Source organism: Agelaius tricolor, unplaced genomic scaffold, assembly GCF_023055355.1.
Source record: "Agelaius tricolor isolate 1412-34295 unplaced genomic scaffold, bAgeTri1.0.p SCAF_2, whole genome shotgun sequence".
In the NCBI taxonomy this organism is placed as follows: Eukaryota; Metazoa; Chordata; class Aves; order Passeriformes; family Icteridae; genus Agelaius; species Agelaius tricolor.
The window spans coordinates 20,454,043-20,460,042 of record NW_027269262.1 but is presented as its reverse complement, the minus strand read 5'-3'; positions in this window follow the sequence as shown (position 1 = coordinate 20,460,042).

Here is a 6,000-nt window from a genome sequence, read left to right as displayed (position 1 = left end):
GCAACAAGCTAAAGACTATGAGGAGTAGGAATACTCAAAAGTAATCAGACTAGCACAGTGTGTGTAATCTTTACTGAAATAGAGGAAGTATGACAGGGACATTTGCAATGTTTTTGTTAAAATTTCTGGCCCTGTGGGAGATGCTGTGATTTATAAATAATTTAATGTCTAATAGGTGCTATTTTATTTTATTTTATTTTTCTACCATATTTTATTTTATATTTAATGTCTAATAATTTAATGTCTAATAGGTGCTATTTTATTTTATTTTATTTTTCTACCATATGGGATTGAAATGGCAGGTTTGTGTGGGAACACTCAAGTTCTGGCTCTCAATTCCCCTCAGTGCCTGTCCTTAGATAGAATATAATATTATAATCTAATCTGCCTTGCTGCTGAGTAAAAAACCTGGTCATTCATGGCATGTCCAGAACATCCTGAAAGTTTGATCTGCTTGTCTTGTCGCTGTAAATATTTTACAAGTTTGCAATGTGCCTATTAGGAAAATGTAAAAAGTGAGAAAGGTTCTGTTTTGGATATAGCATCCAAAAAAGGAGCTCTTAAAAAAGATGTCAATTTCTTTGAAACATTCAGAAAAAATTCTTCTCTTCTGGAGGGAAAATAGCTGGTTTAAGTGCAGATCCTACAAGTCAGTGATTTTCAGGTGTTTTTATGCTTAATCTTTACACAGGGTCATTAGTGGATCATGGAAGAGGTATCAAGCAGACCTCTTGTAAAACAGCAAACTATCTGTCCAAATTATTTCCCCTTTTACAGGTACTTGGGAGTTTTTTCTCTGGTTGGATGCACCTCATGACAGTTTAAAAAACCACCATTGTTGGGAGAAAAGGTAACATCAGGGCATTAGCCTATTTTGGGCCTACAATCTTGATGGATCTACTTTTTTTTCCATTCTGATCAATATTATTAAATGATAGTTTACAGCTAGTTTATATGAGTCATTTAAGAATGATTCATAATTTAGCTGAAGTGATTCTCGTTCTTGCCACATCTGCCTTTTAAAACATCTGTTCAGTTGGTGGTGATTGACAAAACATAAATGACCTAAATCAGGATTTACACTGACCTGTTTACTGATCCAATGAGCAACCACTAATCCAGTGCTGGTTTGTGCTTGTGGAGGGAAGGATGGTTTGCATATGTGAAGGAGTCACAGAATAAAATGCAGTGACAGAACAGGGACCAGAACCATGAGATTTTGTACCAAATCTAAACTGTTTGCAATGAGATCATGTAATTTTAGGAAGATATGTGATGATGTTGGCAGCATCTGAGAGACGCCATTTGTTAGACTGCTAATGGAAAAAGGAAAAGATGTTCCCTTGTGATAGAGACCATATTCTGTGATTCTCTCAGAATTCCATGAGATTCTTGCTGTAATCAGAATAACAAGTGTAACAGCTCTCTTTTTAAGTATCATTTAATTTAAACTGTGATCACTCAAATGTCTTCTGTAATATCTTTTCTGTCTCTAAATTTTTAGGCTGTGTCTAAAGATTTTATAATGAATTTCTTTCATCAGAAACACTTTGCTGTCTAGTGCAACTGTACTGAAGACAAGGGAATCATTCTGGCTTTATCCCACCACAGCCAAAATGAGAATACAGCTTATAGTGTCAGGCAATATTATGAAAGTGTGTGAAAGATGTTTCTTTCTTCTGAAAGATCATTTTTTTCTTTCAAAAACAAGGCAATCAATGCAATGATATTGGTGCAAAAAAACCTTGAGTTTTAAAATGGTAGTTCACTGGACTGTGGCAGCTTCAATGAAATGCACCCATAACATGAAACTATGCTCCTTATATAGAGGTTTCCAAAGGCTAATTTATCATTCTCTTTTAGCAGTGAGTTGTAATGTATATATTTTGTGAATAAAATAACAAAAGACATTTTGAAATGTTCAAAAGCCAAAATTTTCTTTAAAATTGTTGTTTAGAAATTACACCATATTTACTCATACATTTATAGATATGCTTGTAAAAACAGAGTAGTTATATGTATAAGTTAATTGTGCCAAATCATCCCTGCACTCATGCTCCATCAAGTGGAGTTTCTTTTTTTTGTCATGTTAAAAATAAGGCTACTCTCTTCATTCATATTGTTGATTTGAGAGTTTGAAAAGTTAGCAGTGGCTTCAGCAAGTGAAATCAAAATCATCTTGAGTAAAAATATTATCCTAATTTCATACTAGTTCTGTTATTGCAATGCTGCAGTACATTTAAAAGGGACTGAGTGTTATGGGAAACAGGCTCTTTTTTACTTTTTTTTTTTCTAGTTTTGGAGAAAAAGGAAAAGCAAAGAAAAGCTCAAAATCAAAAAGTAATCTTGGAGCTGTGCAGAGTGATTTCTTTGCTGTAACTTGTCTTGCAACAACAGCATTTTCAACAAAATCAAGGAAGTGTCAGTAGTTTAGACATTTTTAACATGGACCTATCCAGTTCTCTAGCAATTAGTCTTGTATTTCCTCCTCTGTGTGGCTGCCTCATATAAATTGCAGCTGTTACTTCAGCTTCCAGGCAGTTTGTACTCATTGCACTCTGAAGAAAAGACAGTATTCCTTACCTGGATTAATCTAAGATACCCTTGTTTATAGCTGTAGACTTCTATCAGAAGTTTATTGAACTTTGGTAAGACTGTATCAAGTATAATAACAACAAATACCTGAAGAGCTTTAGAAATATTTGAGGAAGTATTTTCTTCAAATGAGTTATTTTAATTTTAAAAGAATTTCAAGTAGCTTTAGAGGATTCCTGTGATCCTTTGTGTTTCACTGCATGTAAAGCTCTTTTCTGCTCATGGTCTCTGTGATTTCATCTGGAAGGAGTTAAATGAGTAAATGTTCAGGTTCAGTTTGAAGCATGCTATTTGCATTTGTTGTGTCCAGGTGGGCACAGCTCTCTCTTCCTGAACTCTTTACCCAGCCAAACACCAAACTAATTCAGTAAAAGATTAGGCAAATTGTATTTACATAGTTCTGCACTAAGTACGAGCAAGTTAAGTTATTCAGAAGAAGTTGACAGGCTGAAAGCTGTGTTTTCAGTAAGAACTTCTTGTTACATATTCTTTAAAAATTCTGTGTATTTCAGTCTCAGCTGGTTGACTGTGATCCCTCTGCAGCTGAGATAAAAAAGCACTTCAGAAAGAAGACTTATTCTACCTGTTTTCTTATGGTGAGAGATGCCCTCCATGTTCCAGTGATGAGGGAGATCTTAGGGGTTTGGGTAGGAGCTTCAATGAGGCCTCTTCTATTTAGGCTGTTAACAGTCTCTGAAATGAACTCTTCCATAAAACATCTCCATCTGGTATGGTGAACTTGTTTTGGTAGGGAACTCTGATCAGCTTGAGACAGGCTGGTGCAAATATTTACTTTGCATGAGCAATAACATAGATGTGAACTGGGAAGAAATCTATGCTAGCAAGGCAGAGGTACTGACAAGAGTAGCGTGCCTGTATGACATTCGCATGTTTCAGAAATTGACCTACAGAAGAATATAAAATAATTTCAAGTCATTTCTCATCCCAGTTAACAAAAAGAAGGAAAAAGAAAATCAAGTCTTGCTTCTAAAGTAACTAACTAAACACAAGAGAGCTACAATATAGAGGAAGAGAAGTTTTACCTTCTAATAGGTGAAGTGTGACAATGGCTTAAAAGAACTAATTTGTGTTCCTTTTCATTTAAAAAAAGTGGAAATAAGCATGTGAGCAGAACTGCTTGTGGGATAGATAAGCATCTGGTGATTTTACTTCTTCATTTCTGTTACAGTTTTAGGCACTAAACTCCACTGTTTTAAGGAACTTTAGGGCTTTTGGACAGTTCTCCATATAGCTGGAAACTTCTACTAAAATGTTAAAAGTTCATTCTATTTCTGCAGCAACAGGAAATATCTCTAATTATTATGAACTTTTAAATCGATGAATTATGATCTTTAGAAATATCTTTAATTTTAGAGGGTAACAACTGGATGGAGATTACATTTTTATTTTGTCATAATCTGTAGCAATGCAAATATTGCCTGAAATATATGAAAATTATATCATAGAACTTATTCTACAATGAAGTATGAAAGCAGCATGGTGTAACCTCCAGCAAAAAGATCTCATTTTTCCTGCAAACATGAGAGAAGATTTACTCTAAGAAAAAAAACCAAAACCATATAAACTAAGCAACTCCAAAAGCCCAAACAAAAAAGATTCCTATTCTTTTCCTCTCCCACTTATTAAATTATGCTCTTAGAAAAATCAGTCCAAAACATAAATCCTATGGGTAGCACTCCCAGTGCTGAGCAGTAGGGATGCATTGACTGGAGGAAAGCTGTAATAATATTTGTTGCACACCAGTCTTTCTAAGCTGTAATGCAAGCTGATTTAGCTCAGGTGCTCATCACCTCCGTGTAGCACCTTTCCAGAGTGCAGTGGAGGGCTTGTACAGGCAGCCCCTCAGGTGCTGAGGGGTTCTGCTGAACCAGTGTTGCTTTACACTTTGCAGTTAGCCTGTAGCTTGGCCCCATGCAGTAAAGCCTTGAGCCCAGCATGCTGTCTCTGCCTGCCCAGGAGCACACAGAGTCACTGCACCATCATATTCTGGTGACTGCCAGCCAGTTTCCACCTTTCAGGCAGGACTAGAAGGGGCTCATTCACTACCTCCTGTCTTACACAGTGCACATAGCACATGTCACTCCATTCAACAAGGTCCCCCAAATTCAACAATTCAATTCAGTCTTACCTGTTCACAACAGGATGCCTCAGCTGGCAAGGAAGTACGAAGTAAACTTTCCTTTCTTTTTCTGTTTTTGACTATCAGATTTTTAGATTTGCCATTTTGCTACCTGAAGTCACAACATTTTGGACTGTGCTTTTTCCCTGGGCAGTAGTTTTGCTCCTGTACACTTTGTCTCTCTTCTTCTGCTTCTTCTTTCTCAGAGGGACAGAAAACACTACTAGTAGTGGCTTATAGCAGTGAATAAATACAGCAGATGTGAACACTTTCTGAAAATGTTGTACAGTTTTCTGATTTGCATTGGAAAGTTTGTATGGGGAAGATTTTTATGTATGTCTCATAATCCATGTGTGAGAAAAAAGGCAAGTAAAACTCTTTTGGGCTCAGTCTGACCTCAAAAAGTACTGGAGTCTCACACCGTTCCTTTTTTTTATTTGGCTTGATATAATTTCCTCTTCTTCTGTTTTTCAGATTCATGTAAACTAAGAAAGTATATGTAAAATCCTGGACTTACATATTATATTTAAAGAAATGCAAATCTAGGTCTTTGTCTAAAAGCTTTTGGCAGGTACATGAGGTTCATGCAAGCTGAAGCTGTCAGTGTAAAGCCTTCCTGCCAAGGCTAGAGACTGGTTGCCAAAAACTGTTCAGTGAACAATGCTGCTCTGAATAGAAAGGAAAAACCTCTTTAACCCTTGGTTCCTATGGTCCTTTGTCTGTTTCATGTCTGTAAGTTGCTTTTGAGATACCGAGGCCCCTGACTGGGTGCTGAAATGCCATTGGTACTCAAAGATGCTTTAGCCTCACCAATTCCAAAAGAAGGTAGACAGAAGTGCCTGTGAAGAGAGTGCCTACGCTGGCAGGCACAGATGGAAATGAACAAGCTCTGCGTGCCCTTCTCTTGCCAAATCTAGTTTGAAAAGCGTGTTGGGCCTTGCTGAAGGGTGCTTTATCACTGCACCAAGAGCCATGCAGCTGCATTAGCTCTCACCCAGGTGTCGTGCAGCCTGGCAAGCACACGTCTCTGTACGATACTGCAGATGTACCTTAATATCTAGGCCTTAATATAGGTATAAAGATCCTTTTGTTCCTATTTGTTTTTTCCCTGCATATAATGGTATTCTAATCCAGTGAAATTCTTGGTTTTGTCTTTCAAACCTCGTGAGGTAAGAGGAGCCTACCATAAGCAGAACCTATCAGTATCACAGACAGAAAGACACAAGGGATTTTAATGATTTATTTTTCCAACTCCATAAATTCAG